The sequence below is a fragment of the Xyrauchen texanus genome, chromosome 7, assembly GCF_025860055.1.
Source record: "Xyrauchen texanus isolate HMW12.3.18 chromosome 7, RBS_HiC_50CHRs, whole genome shotgun sequence".
NCBI lineage: Eukaryota > Metazoa > Chordata > Actinopteri > Cypriniformes > Catostomidae > Xyrauchen > Xyrauchen texanus.
In genome coordinates, this window is record NC_068282.1 from 10312911 (window position 1) to 10329529 (window position 16619).

At 35.7% G+C, this 16619-nt stretch overlaps 1 protein-coding gene across 1 annotated transcript in view; it reads right to left on the bottom strand.

Moving 5' to 3' along the window:
- Positions 1–16619, bottom strand: part of LOC127646608 (contactin-4-like) — a 174781-nt gene that overhangs the window by 113797 nt on the left and 44365 nt on the right. The window lies entirely within an intron of this gene.

A 16619-nucleotide genomic window follows, 5' to 3' on the forward strand; every position in this document is an offset into this window, starting at 1 on the left:
TTAAAGGGTAAAAATGAACACTAAATAAATCAGACAAATTTGCTGAGAATAAAATCCCCAAATACTTAATGCCCTGTTTGGGCCACTGGAAGGTGCCCGGCTGGAAAGCCGTAACTGGACAGTACGCTGTTAGAAACAAATCTTCATATATAGACCAATTGAATTTGTATCCTGAGAACTTGTAAAAGGAATTAATAATTATGTGGAGGCAAGGCATAGATCTAGTAGGGTCAGAGACTAATAATAAAATATCATCTTCATAAGCTTATGCGCCACAGCTCCAGCCATCAACCCTAGAAAATCCTCCTCCTTTCTTATCGTGGCTGATAATGGTTCCAGGGCAAGACAGAACAATACTGGGGAAAGAGGGCAACCCTGCCGATTGCCTTTATTCAGAGTAAAATAATCTATAATTAATCAATTTGTTTGTACCAATGCTATAGGGTGTCTACAAAGTAACTTAATCCAACCAATAACTGTACTCCCATACATTTCCAAAATCCTAACAAGATAATCCCATTCTACCATATCAAACGCCTTTTAGGCGTCAAGTGAGATGGCAGCGACCGAAGACTGATCATTTGCCACATGATAATTGACCACATGATATTGATGAAATGCCTAATGTTATCAGAAGAGCAATGGCCCCAAATAAATCCCACCTAATCTATATGTATAAGAGATGTCAAAACTTAATCAGTTAGCCACATTTTTTACAACATTTTTACATCTAGCTGGATCAAGGAAATTGGATGGTAACTTTTTTGGATCTTTGTCCTTTTTAAGAATCAGACTGATCTGGACTTGTGTCATGGTTGGGGGAAGCTTTCCATTCTTTAATGATTCCGTATAAACTTCTAACAAAAGTGGAGCCAATTCTGTAGCATAAGATCTTAAATAATCAGTGGCAAAACCATCTGGCCCTGTAGCCTTGTCTGTAGGTAAGGACTTAATTACTTCGTCAAGCTCCTCCAAGTTTATCTTAGAATCAAAAAAACTGTTTTGCTCAGTTGTCAGTTTAGGGAGTTCAAATGGTTCCACAAAGTTTCTAATATCTTCATCAGTAGACAAAGATGTGGAACTATAAAGATCAAGGTTGAACTCTTTAAAGGCATTATTAATATCAATGGCTGAGGTAAAATTTCACCACCAGCATATTTCATTAATGGAATGGTACAAAGAGATTCTCTCTGCTATATAACTAGCCAAATACGGCCCTGCTTTGTCCTCCGACTCAAAGTATGATTGTCTTGCCCTGAATAACAAAAACTACACTTTCCATGACAAAATAGTATTATATCTGTATTTTCAATTGTCAACTCTCTGAGGCCATCAAACAACATTCAGCGCTTCAGCTCTGCCTCTGCACTTTGAATTTTCCCTTACAACTCCACGAGTTCTCGTGTCTTGGATCTCTTGATGAATGAGGCATAATGTATGATCCGGCCCCTAAGAACCACCTTAAGTGTCTCCTAAGTCACACCCACAAATGATACTGAAGACCAGTTGGTCTCCATATAAACATTGATTTCAGTCTTTAACATTTGTTGAAAATCAAGATTTTGTAAAAGGGATACATTAAAGCACCAACTATGTGATTTCTTTTTCTCCAGATGTGGCAACACTTCTAAACTCACCAGGGCATGATCTGAGACTAAGACGTTTCCAATTGAACAATCAACAACAGATGAAATGCTGGACTCGAGGGACCAACCTTTGCCCCTGAATTTCTGCTAAAACAATAATGATTCTCCCTAATTTATCTTTAATCTGTTTGAGACATTTAAATTTTACATGTTTATTTATCAATATAATGACTCCCCTGCTCTTACTTGTGCCAGCACTAAAAAAAAAACATGTCCACCCCATATCTTCCCAAATTTTTCAGCTTCCTGTGGGCAAAGTTGTGTTTCTTGAAGAAACACTATATCACATTTCTTACGCTTAAAAAAGAAATACCCTTCCTTCTTTTTATTGGGTGTCCTAACCCACTCACATTCCACATGGAGAAAGATAACCCACTCATGTTAACATCTGAAATTTTTATATACTAGAAAAAACAAATTGTGTCAAAAATAAGAATATACAGACCACATTCCAACATGAGTGCATCAAACAAACCCCGATCCAAACAAAGAGAGAAATTAAAAACGTGTGCATTAACCCTGCACATGACAGCGCCAAACAGCGTCAAGCCCCCTTGACAAATTTGCCATCAGATTGCTCAAATCTGGTGCTTCTGCTCTTACATAACAGAAAATACTTTGTAAAACAAACTCCAGCCAATAGGCAGAGTAAGCACAAAGAATATGTAGATTCATTCACAGAAGGTGTGATCTTCCACAAAACAAATTCCAACCGATATAAAGCCATTCAATTTCCTCGGACAGACAAACAAGTGTACAGTGACCCGGCTGTTTATGAGTGCAGCAGATGATGTAATCATTCCAATGTCCCGCAAAAATTCTCCACAAAACAAACTCTAGCCAACAGGAGATTTGTCAACAACTGTCCTGAAGCAGTGCCAGCCGCTAGGCGGAACCAGCACAAAAAGAAATAAAACAGGGGTCCCGGTTCATCGGATGGTCAAGAGTCAAATTCACATGGAGCCGCATAAAAAAATAAATCACCATGACTTACTCAGTCCATCAACAATGCAAAAGTTTCTTGAAGGAGAAGTGTTATTCCACAAAACGATTTACAACGTATTGCCCGTTATGTCGAGCAGACTCGGGAAGAGCTCATCTAGGAATTTCAACATATCTCTGCCTTCTTCGTGCTCAGGAATTCCAACAATCTGTGCATTATTTCTTCGGCTCCAATTTTCTAGATTTTCCAGTTTTTCCAGAATGTTTCCCAGGTCTATTTTGGTTGCGAGCGGATTAGCAGATATTTCCCTTTCCGGTGACTCCAGATAATCAATCAATAATTCTCAACATCTGCCACTCTTGCAACTATCAACTATAGAATTTTGTTTCCATCGCCGTTATTGATCGCCATATTACAGCGAGATCCTCCAAGATATATGCTGTATTTGTGCTAGTTTCATGTCTCTCATATCACTCTGTGATGTTTCTTCTTAATATAATTCAATAAACATAAAAAAAAATCAAACATAATACAATAATTTCATCTCAATTCAATAGAAAATATGAATTTGTTTCATTATTTGATTTAAGTAGCCATGTACCAAAACTAACTATACAAGTGTACAAAGTGTACAAAGTGCAGTGCTACAGCTGTGTGCAATGTCTTATCCAATTTTGGTGAGAGCGCTAATTCTAAGTGCAATTTTTGTGCCAGCACAAAGTGCAAGTGGGCATGGGTGGGAGTGTTTGTTCCTGCATTTGCAGTCTGAAGTTCATGTCCATGTCCCAATTCTGAAAACTTAGTGGAACATTAAATTATGTCTATGACGATCTCTGTTGTAGCCATTTTATGGAACAAACATTTATGATATATGTGTTAAATTAGCTTTAGGTCATGGTTTACTTTTTAATTATTATTATATTTATATTTACAATTGTATTTATGATCTAATTTATATTGGTCTTTTTCATAATGTTGTCATAGAGTGATTTATAAGTCGGTGGACGAAGACAAAGGAAGAAGTTGGAGAGAGAAAAATGTTTGGATTTGGTATGATTTGTCTGACCACTTTGTTATTTTCATTATATTTTTGTTACGTTTGAAGTGTAATGAGAATTTAGAAATATATTTGGTATATTTTGGTAATATTTTTAATAAATTATTTACATTTTAAAAATCAAAATCAACCGGTAGAAGTGAAGCTCATTCTGACACAATCACTGCCATGATTTGTGTGTCAGTAGATGAAAATTATTATTAATATTTACATTCTCTATAATCTAATGGAGCGTGAATCCAAATACTGACGAGAACCACATTTTACATGCGTATAAAAGGAGCATGTCACTGTCATAGAAATATGCCTGACATTCAACAGGGACGCAGTTACAGCACAAAACAATGTAAAACAAAATGTATATTCTTCTAATTCATTGCAGTCCATTTACACTACCAACTTGTTATGAATGTGAGGTCTTTGTTTATATTGCTGGTGCTTTACAGGGAATGAACTAATAGGATGCAGATGGAGCTGGAGATTCATTAAACTGCACATGACCCAGCCCAATAGCACATTGTATGCGCAATTTTGCCACATTGCATGCGCAATAGTGCACAGTTGTACCAAAATGCCAAAACTTTCTGCCAATGCCCATTGACTTGTGTGTATTACTTATGGCATGGCATTGCGCTGCACTTAGTGCTTATAAAATAGTGCCCAATATCCCTCATCTCAGTAGTTCTCAGCTGGAGGATCACAAACCCAAATTTGATGTTTTGATAGCAACGGGCAAAAGGACAAAAGGAAAAACAATGCTAAATGCAAATAATAAATATGAAACTAAGCATATAAGTGAATAGTGCATAGTGCATATAGGCACATAGTGCACATAGGACAAAATAAATAGGCTTATAAAATACTACAAAGGAGGAGAAAATGCTTCCCATATCTTTTGTTGTTGATGTCTATGACCGTGCATCCAATCATGCTCTACAGCATTTCAGTTCAAAATCATCTGTCACTTGGCATAAGCTTGCCAGAATAACCAGATGTCAACATGGACAATTTGCATGACATGCCCTCATTCTCAAAAACCATAAACAAAACTATACAAGCAATGACGAACTTGGTTTGTACCAACTCTGTCTTTTGAACATACAATTATTTTCTACAGAGAGCACGAAACCATAGAATTTCAAATTCTTTTTATTCAACTTTTGCAGTTCATGGCAATATTAATATATTTCAGTGTTATTTTTCAGATTTTGTGGACATTTTTGTTTCCCTTTGAATGATTGGTACTGTGTTGGGTTGCCACTCAATGCCAAATGTAAATTTGAGTCCTGAAACAAAACCAGATGTGAAACCTTGTGTTGAATCACATGGTCACAGTCACAGTCAGAACGTGAAACAAAAAACACAGAAACAGTCACAGAAGCACTCTCAAACTTTTCTTAAGACCTTCAGAATCTCATCTGACGGGACCAGCATGCTCTGCGCTCTTAGAGCCCATACGATTCTAGGGCAGATGACATCATGTCCATTGTTCACACGAGTGTGGAAAAGAAATGATTTCTGCGTTGGCTACCCTGAAAGAACAGTCAGCTGCATTAGATTCCACACTAACATAGTTATTGACTTACACGCAGAATGAGGTTGAATTACGTGGATGGCCTCTGAATGCGGTGAGGCTTGGAGACTTGGAGACTTTTTTTTAACCAATGGTAAGTATGTGGGCAGCCAGTAGCGGATCCTGGCAAAGGTGATATAGGCAGTGCCTAGGGTGGCAATGTTCTCTGGGGCGGCACGACAGGGTACCTGATCGATAAAACATAAGATAACCATAATCAACAGTATAGGTACACTGTGACACATGATCGACTCAGTGGTCTTAACCATGTGATTGCTGAGCAGATTTGACAAAGTCATTGATGATTTAGCATCAATTAATTCTAGGAGGGAGAGAGTTAAATTTGAAATTAGGAAATATGTGTAATACAAGCAACAATCTGTAATTATTCTACCATATTCTTTATTTACTGACATGTTATTATAATTTGTGTGTGTATAATATATATATACACACACACACACACAGACACACACACACACACACACACACACACACACACACACACACACACACACACACATAACTACATCATTTCAATATTCATTGTCTAGTTATACCCAAAAATGAAAATTCTCTCATCATTTACTCACCCTCATGGCATTCCAGAAACACGGCTTTCTTTCTTTTGCAGAATGCAAATGAAGATTTTTAGAAGAATATTTCAGCTCAGAAGGTCCATACAATGCAAGTCAAAGTTGGCCAGAACCTTGAAGGTCCAAAAAGCACATAAATGCAGCATAAAAGTAATCCATAAAACTCCAGTGATAAAATGTATGTCTTTACAAGTGATACGAGTGATATGAAAGGTGTGTGTGAGAAATAGATCGATAATCCCTTTTTACTCTATATCTCCACTTACACTTTCAGATCTGAAAATGAAACTAAATAGGCATCACATGTTTATGTGACTTTAAGATGTGAAATGGAGATACTGAGTGAAAAAAATATTTAAATATTTATCTGTTTCTCACCCATATATAATATGTTGCTTCTGAAGACATGGATTTAACCACTGGAGTCTTATGGACTTGCATTGTATGGACCTACAAAGCTGAGATACTCTAAAAAAATGTAATTTGTGTTCAGCAGAAGAAAGAATGTCATACACATCTGGGATGTCATTAGCAGGGTTGCCAACTCTCACGCATCTGGCGTGACACTCACGCATTCAGCCTCACCGTGAGATTGAGGCTGAATGCGTGAGTGTCACGCCAGATGCGTGAGAGTTGGCAACCCTGCATTAGGGTGAGTAAATGATGATTGAATTGTAACTTTTGGGTAGCTAATGCATAACATGTCTACTGGATTTCTTATATTAGGTTAATATTAGGTTAAAGGGATGGTTCACCAAAAATAATTTACTCACCCTCATGCCATCATAGATGTGTATGACTTTCTTTCTTCTGATGAACACAATAAAAGATTTTTAGTAGAATATTTCAGCTGTGTGGGTACTCACAATGCAAGTGAATGGGTAGCAACATTTTGAAGCTTGAAAAAGACCATAAAGGCAGCATAAATGTAATCCATAAGACTCCAATGATTAACTAAGTAAAAAAAATATCAAACAGAAGTGATATGATAGGTGTGGGTGAAACAGATCAACATTTAAGGCCTTATTTTACTTTAAATTCAACTCCCTGCCCAGTAGGTGGCGATATGCACGATGAAAGCAAATCGCCAAAAACAAATGAAGAAGACTGTGAAAGTGGAGATTAAAAGTAGAAAATTACTTAAATATTGATCGGTTTCTCACCTACACTTGTCATATCACTTCTAAAGATATGGAATTAACCAGTGGTTAATGCTGCCTTTATGTGCTTTTGGATCTTCAAAGTTTTGGTTCCCATTCACTTCCATTGTGAGGACCAACACAGTTGAAAAATTCTTCTATGATGAGAGAATTTTCCTTTTTGGGTGAACTATTCCTTTAATATTTACATGAAAGTATATAGGACAATTTTATATTTTATATGCTGTAACTGGTCACCTTTTTATTTCAAATATTTTAATCCATTTTTGCCTTTACAAGTTTAGCAAAACGCCAACTTCCCGAAAATATTTTATGTCAATTTCACATATGTTTTTACAGAAGCCAAAAGTCAATGTGATTTCAACTTAATTTGTATAAAACCCTTTTTAACTGCCAAAACGCAGATAAAGATCTACAGTACCTGTAGTCCTGAAGAGAGAGCCACCAACGAGAGAAGTCTATGTTACCATGGAAATTAAAATTGTAAGAGAAAACTAACCCCAGCAGCGACTGGCAATTCCCATAAAATGCTACAAATGATGCATGACTTGAGTTGGTCTCGATACACTCTTAAACAACTTAAATATTTAAATAGGCTACATATTTAAGTATTTTGCAATAATTGTAAAATGTATTATATATATATATAATCAATGAATATGAGTCAATAGTTTTGTACTGTTAATCCAGGATTGACTTCAAAGACAGTGGTCATTAATCTTACAGTTCAAACAAAATCGATGTTTAAACACTGACCCTTAACACCTACTTAGTTTAATCATTTTAAACCATAACTTTAACTATACATAAGTAATATTTACATTATATTCATGATGTTAGCCAGAGGGGAACTGGCCCCCACAGTCAGTCTGGTTTCTCCCAAGGTTATTTTTCTCCATTAATCTACATCTTATGGAATTTTGTGTTCCTTGCCACAGTCGCCTTCAGCTTACTCACTGAGGTTATTAATACAATTAATATTTAATTACTTATTCTAAAAACATGATTAACAATCATATTTTATCTAATTACACAATGATGATTCATCAACATTATAGACATTACAGTTTTATCGTCTGTTAATGCTGATCTTCTGTAAAGCTGCTTTGAAACGATGTGTGTTGTGAAAGGCGCTATACAAATAAAATGTACTTGACTTGACTACTGTACTCCCATTTTGATTCATTTAAAAGGCTTATTCAATTTGCAATGCTTCATGGGATATGTAGTTTGCTCCCTCATGAAAATAATTTAAGTATTCAGTCTTGTACTTTGGTCTTTTCATGTCCATATACTCTTTTACTTCAAATTAAAGTCTGTAGTTATGATTAATCTCCGAGCTGCTTGGTTTGGTTCATGGCTTACACCTCATTATTATTATTTTTTTTTAAATCCCTATGGAGAAAATGAATCGGAAAAACACTTCCAGAACCATGGGTATTGAAATAGTGGGCGGTCACTGTTGCAGTCTTTTGTTATTAATATGCTGTAGCATCACACCATTCGGTATACCACAATACGGGTTCAATGTAATAGAAGCAGGCAGATTAAATACAACACAATGGTTTTTATGGTAACTTCTTTGAGAAATTTCATTTACAGACTTACTGCAAGGCTGAGAGCGTTAAACATAGCTCCTAAATCTACTAAGCCTTAGACTAAGAACATAGCAAATAATCAGTTGTTTTGTTGTTGAGAATGAGTGGCACTGTATTCCTGCAGGGCTGGGTGTGGAAGTGGTTGGTGGGGGGGATATGTTTGTTAGCAGGAGCCTTGGGGACATTATAATGTATGACTGGTTTCCAATGGAGAGGCACACATGTTTACTGACACCTAGACAGCAAAGAGAGGCAGGGGGTGACTTGAAGTTGCCCCAGCGTTTTGAGCATTACTGACATGGAGGTAAAGCTTCACAAAAGCTTTTATACAGTATGTGTTGTCTAAAGCACCCTCATTTTAGAGTGATTCAATCCTTAAAGCATTCTTTTACATAATGATCAATTAGACATGCCAAATATTCCTGTTGTTAATTTCTGAATACAATATTAATATATATGAATCCAAAATCAATATCTTATATATATATATATATATATGTTTTTGTTTTGCTGATACAGTCACTGATATATTGTGCATCCTTACTCAGCATGTGCAGAATCTTAGTGAAATCAACTGCAAATCATGACTCGACTTGCATCTACAGTAACTATGTCATCTGCTCAGCTTGGAAAGACTGATTTTTAACAGTCTTTTAATGCTTCTGACTTTAATTAATCTATTCACAGCATGTCCAGATGTTAAGTAAAGAGAGTATGATGAAATACCCAGTGAATGATGTCTTAATAAGCACTATAATACATGGCACCAGATCGATCTTGATTTATTCACTATTCACACATCTTATACAGTATGTTAAATGTTTTTGGGTTTAACAATCACCAAAAATATGTTCACAAAAGACTGTTGCTTATGTTGCTGCAACTTGCACTTGCTGACAAAAACTAAATTAACACCTTAGATCTTAATCTATTCAAACGATTTCTGTGAAAAATCAACCAGTATTCTCATTTAAACAGCTCTCAATCTGCAGAGCAGATGTAGGGGTGCATCCCTAAATTTAATTAAGCAAAAAGTGTGAAAAATGTGGAAAAGATAATCTAATTTCCAGCACAAACGTGAATATGCCCAAAATCAGGTTTTTACCATCACAATATGACACAGATTTGTTTTTGGATGACAGCGTGAACAGCAAAACTCACACTGAATCTGAAATTATTAAGTCTGGGCCACTTTCATATGTCGAACTAAATCAGACATCACTTCACTGTGACCAGGTCGAAATTCATGCGTTTATTTTATTTTTTCAAGAATCATCAGAACTGAGCTGGGTTTGCCCATGGCGTGTAAATGATGTAGGACATCAAAGATGTGGCGAGCTGAATATATGGAGCTCCTTTTACTATTAATAAATGTATAATTTATATATTTATATATATTTTTTTAACATATGAATTCCCATTCCTTTTCATGACATTTCTAATTATTTGTGATAATTGGCTAAGAAGTTTAAAAAGTCCTTCAAATTCAGATTTGCTAATGGATCATTCAAATAAATATTTGAATCGGTTTGGTGAAAAAAAAAAAAGTAAAAAGATTTACTTACAATACTGATAACTATTGCAAATTGCAAACAAGTTTTACTCTTCACAAGAGCAAATCTAGCATGCATACATGCATGCATGTATATTATCTCTGATACTTCCAGTGTGTTCGATGACCATGGAAACCCGGTATAAAATGAATATATTGTATTATTAGATTATGATAAATAGAATATAATAAATGAAAATGCTAGGGTATGGTTTTCATGCATTCAGTTCATTTTAGAAGCATTGCCTTTAGGACACATTTAAAACATCATGTGAACAACCTCACAAAATAAATCTGATTTTAAGCAGAAAATCAGAACTGGGCACTTTAGGTTGAGGTGTAAGTCACAAGCTTGCAAATATATGCACACTTGGGCTGTTTGGAACACTAATATATGCCCACATGCTTGCATGTGGACATACATATCATTATTATTGGCAAAGCGTAACAGTCAGCACACAGTCTCTCTTCCAATCACCCACCAATCCTTTTCGTCTTTCTCTGTCTCCCTTGCCAGTGGATCATATACAGCTCAATCAGCATGTGTGAGCACATCCTCGGCATAAGGAAGCAGAGGGCCAGCTGTCTTCTCGGCCTTATGTTTCCCCAGACAGTTGCTCTGGCAGGCAGGCCTCTGCTGCTGACGAAAGCTTCTCTGCAGCGTATGAGTCCTTAAAGCTGTAGCCATTCATTTAGACCCAGAGTGCAGAAGGTAATGAATAGCATTATGCTGTGATATTCATTCGTTACTGAGCCACCCACGGACTATGTCGAGTTTGACTGTGGAGGGTGCTTGGAGGAGAAACAGACTGATGGCATAAATGATCAACATCATCATCAACTGTCACAGGAAGTCACTTTTTTGGAAAGCAGATACGAATTGGAGACCCATGTTTCTTTTGTGTATTGATGTCTTAATACTACAGTATTAATTATTCTAGACAAAATGCTTTTTAACAGATGTTACTGGCCCTATTAAAGCTTTTACATGAAACTCTATGCATTTATGTTTGCACTGAATCTATCTTGCTGTAAAAAATATCTTGTAGGCTCCAACCAGTTTTGGGAAATCTAGCTTGAAAAATTGAAGCTTGATAGGCAACAAGCTACTCATAATATAGATTAGTTCAACTAGAGTCAAGATATTAAATACGAAAAAAAAAAAAACAACAACAAAAAACACATGTGATTATATGTGATATGTGAATATATGATTCAGTTAAAATATGAGGGTGACGGCATTAAACTTAATACATGAACACATCATTTAATACACAAAAACAAGACAATTACACAAAAAACTCACTTGCCCCAACCTGCTTGTTGCAAGTTTTAACGTTTTGTTATGCTACACCACTAATTGCTGCAAAAAATTACTTGTAACTGGAAAAGCTAAAATATGATCAAAACAGCCAAGCTACTGTCATCCTACTGTACAAATATAGTTAAAGGGACAGTTCACCCAAGTGTAAATTCTGCCATTGTCAATCACCCTCAGGATGTTCTAATCTCTATGGCTTTCTTTGTTTAGTAGGACACAAAATATGTAAAGACTTAAGGCAGAATGATAGCTTCAATCTCCATTTACTTTCATTGCATATTTTCTCCATACAATGAAAGTGAATGGTGACTGAGGCTAACATTCTACCTAACATCTACTTTTGTGTTTCATAGAAAAAAAAAATACTTTGGGACAACATGAGGGTGAATAAATAATGGCAACATTTTTAAAAACTACTGATGTATGAAACTATCCCTTTAAGTTAGCTGCTTTTACTTAGTTACTCTCCAACATACTTAAGGAACATTCAGGCAACTCTTTCGGTTATTATTCTTTTTCTTTGTAAAGTTAACAGTGAAAATCTTGCATCCTTTCCCTTTCTTTTCCTTCCCCAGTGCCACAGAGACAAGGACACGATAAAAGGTAACATGCTAATGATTATTTCATTTTAAATTCAGACACATTGTGCTTGCACAAGAACTCAGTAATAACAGTTCCCTTCCAGACAGTTCTCTACTCCTAAATGCCGTGTTTTCTTCTTCCAGGAGTAAAAGATAAATCACACTCCAACACCAAAATGTATTTTCACCTTATTTGTGAGGACAGCTGAAAAGAAAGCTTTAGCGAATCAAGCAGCAGCCACACATGGTGAGGAAAACACATCAACAAATCCAACAAAGGAAATGAGTTCTTAATTTCACAGATTTTTGTGAACCAATATCAAAAGGCAGGCAAGAAATTCTTCTGCTAGAATCCTTTGTCCTATTTTGCCATTTTCCAACCAGAAGCCTACGTGCTAGGACAGTATTAAGAAATATATATAAAATACCCTCCTGATAAAACAACCTATGGTTTGATGGTCTTAGATGGTCTTTCCAGTCTGGTCAGGCTGGTCTGGTTTGCCGTTTATATTTTTATATATTATTTTTATAACAATAGTTTTATATTGTTAATTTGACAAATATAAAAAAACCCTCTGTCTCATGGCCTAAATAATTTAATTATTACAAAGTATGGAACATGACAGAATAAGGCCTTTAATATCAAGAAAAAAAAGACATTAGTTAGTTCCTGATTCATTACTTATAAGGTATTAGGCAGTGCTTACACAAGATTAATTGTGAAAGTTTTAATCTATGTGTAGACCCCGTTGGTCTAACACACAGGTAGTCCCATTCCAAACTCACACCATTGGTTGAGCTAGAGGTTGACATGTCAGACTGCTCAAACAAACAGAGCAATATTTTGAAAGCCCCACAGAGTTTAAACTCTTTGGAAGTCAACCTACAAACCTGGCTCATAGACATCTTTGCATATTACACAATGATAGGAGAAAGTATTTTACCATAGACTAAAAAATTGCATCAGCTTAAAGTTTCTTACACTAGTTACTATTACAATTTGTCTTACAGTACTGGATGCAACCTCTTGCCACCCTTTTTAATCAGTTTTAGTCACTATTCTAATAAAGAGCTTATGAAAACTGACAACATATTCTTCTAGTTTTCACTCACAACAAGTGAATAGCAAATTTTTCAAACAAATAACCTCATGACATTCCTCACTCTTAAGCTTATTTCACACTACAAGACTCATCATTTTTCACCATATTTCATTCCAGCATCATTATTACAAGCTTGTTGCCCTTTCATGTTTTACATCTGCAACAATCACTCTTCTAGAGTGCACACTTGTGAGACCAACATTCAAACTCTGATTTTGTCATTGCAGGTGCTTCAGTACATTTCAAACCGGCCATTCTTTATGTGCGCACATTGTCTCTGACCATCATAATCCGAAAGTTCAAGCACCCTGAAATCAACCCCATTCAGCTGAATTACTGACCATCAAACATTTTGCATCAATTCATGGGTGATTTTCCAACTAGGGCTACTGAAAACACATAGAGACACACAATCAGAGACATGTGTCCTGGTCCCGTGGGAACCAGGAAGTAATGATGTTCACATAAACAATGGAGAATGCTATTCTAAAGTTACATTTTCACTCTAATGTTAAATTTGTACTCAACTGACTGTTAGGTTTAGGGTTGGGGTTTGGGTTAGGGGATAGATTTAATAAAATATTTGCATTCGTATTGACTGTATTCCATAATTTTCAAGTAAAACTACAACTACTTTTCAGCGACACTCTGAGGACATTTCACCCATAAACTGGAGCTCACATTTGCACATATGTTTAACAACACTTCCAGCTACGGCTGATCCAACAGCAAACCTTTTGACCTACTAGTGCCGAATTCACAGTAAGAGTCCACAAGCCCTTCTTCCTCCATGTTATTTGTTGACATGATATTACGAATCAACTCTAGTGTAGCTATATGCATGAGCTTGCAATTTCGAAATCGTAACAACAGTCAGAGTGGAGAATGATTGATTGTTCCCTTTGACATTGATAGCTTTGTTCCAAATGAAAATAATAAATTTGTACATTGCTATTGTTTTGTTTTTATTTTAACATTTGTGTTGCTACATGAGACCCAAAACAACCTTTCGTTAACTAATTCTGCCATTACTTGACATTCCCCATAAGGCACAATTAATAAACAGATTTAAAAGAATTAAACCAATATCATCACACCTCTTTTTTAACACAGCTGACAAATTAATAAATAATAACATTTTAAGATGTTGTTCTGCAATTTTTCGTTTTTTTTTAAACTCCACTTCACACAGTTAATAAGCTCACATTACAGAAGTACGAAAGCTTCTGATCTCTGCCACTCATCAAAAAAGTAATGTGCAAAAAGCATCTATTGTACAAGAAGTGCTAACAAACATTTCCTCTAACAAGCAACACTGTTAGCACCACTAATACCCAGTTAAATCATACTCTGCTGGATAAATTCATGCAGGCCATCTAAGTGATGGCAGAGTTAATGAACATGTTCATGTTGGAGGTAGAGAGGAAATATTCAGCTCAGACAACTCTGGGAAATACATGGGAGAAGCAACCCAGCATGGAGGAAAAGAGTAACCAAGGCTTTCCTGCCAAAGTTTCTGCATTTTTGGCTGAATCAAAATTTATGCACTTTCAGAGATTTAACAAATTCGATAAAGAACTTGCTTCTGAAGGTTGAGGAAGTAGGTTATTTAGGTATAGTTGCAGGTGTGTATTATACATTTATTTCCTGACATACTAACATGTTCCACATACTTTGACCTATACTGGGTTATTTAACCTATAATACCTTTATTTGCGTATGAAGAATTTAATACGTCTTAACATGAATCAACATTTGAGAGTTAGATAAAATAATGAGTCAAGAAAGAGATTGAACTGGAAGCAGTTACTGCAACCAATCATCACATTGAAAATGGAAGGTCAAGTCGAGTCTATTATATTGTGGGATACAGTATTCCAGGCAGTTGTATTCCAGTATATCTGGTGTATACTGCTAATTTTGACAAACATACCTATAGGTCATCTATGTATTCTATGCACAGTATATATATATATATATATATATATATATATATATATATATATACTGCTATGTGCTATGTACTATAAAACTGCATCCCTTGCTCTGTATATTCAAAGACACTGCGTGACACTACAGAAAGGCAGGTGAGATTGGAAGAGGGCATGCACACAAACAGCAGTGTCTCGAGAGGGTGGTAGGGCTTGCCTACACATGCTGTCAGAGAATTGAGAGGCATTGATGGGATTATATGATCTGTGGATGAGACAGCCAAGAGCGCCAAGAGACAAGGGAAAAGCTCTTCTCTGGAAAAATTAGGTGTAAATGAAACATGTTTATATGCAGTGTTAATTTCATCAACAATATTTCAGACAGAAATTTCAGACAGAAATGTCAAAAAAAGTTTTTTGATAACACAGATGAAACTAAAAAAAACATGGCAATATGATAATTACATGATATTATTTAAAACATACTGGCAATAACATGATGGAATAAATTCAAGAGAAGCTGCTGTCCCCTGCATCCTGGGCAAGGCACGTGTGCTCGTCAGACACCACCTCTACACTTCTCTGCAATTCCCTGACCTTCATGATTCTTGATCATGTCTAGCAAACCACTCCCCCTTTTAGTTATTGCACTTTATTACATGGCTCTCAGGAACACCTGATCTTGATTGGTCCATTGCGGCATTCAGAAGTCTGATATTGCTGAATAATGACCTCACATCCGGGGATAAAGTAAAATTTAAGTGGTCATGTCGGTATTTCGAGCCATATTTCATACTTCTCATATGCATTCTCTACAATTAAGCTAATCAAATTATTTTATTACACTTAATTTATTTGGTAATTAGCCTTGAAATAAGTATGATAATCTAAAGTCAGCTGGTCATTATCGCAAATTATTACTCGGCTCTCTGGAATACTCTATTCTGATTGGTAATGGCACCATCTAGAGGTCTGATATGTCTGAGTAACAACTGCACATCCGGGGATTAAGACAGCAAACCAATCATTTCAAGTATTTCAAGTCATCTTTCCTACTTCTCGGATCACTGTGCAGTCTCTACAAGTAAGATAATACAATAATTTCAACTCAAAGTTTTTTTTTTTTTTTTTTTTAAACTCAGTCTTTCAATAAAATAGATATTGAGCATTCAAGGTGATTGTTTACTAAATTAACACCATTGGAACTCTGATGCAAACCGGAGGTGCAAATAGTCTGTTAATTAAAATAAATAAAATAATAAAATTATATTTTTTCCTCAAATAATAATATAATTTAAACAGATATAATTATTTGATGTCCTTTTATTTATTTATTTATTTATTTGTTTTGTAGCCTAGTAATAAGTGGGATAATGTACAGTCAACCGGTTGTTCTTCCTGATCACCCTTTCAGGGTTTATTTTGCAATAAAATCTGTCTGATTGTACATTAACACTTATATAAACACCTTCAAGGTGAAACAAGACCTCTCCGCTACACGTCGGGGTCTTTACCACCCTATCTTTGTTTATTTTGCGATAATGAACATCTGACTGTA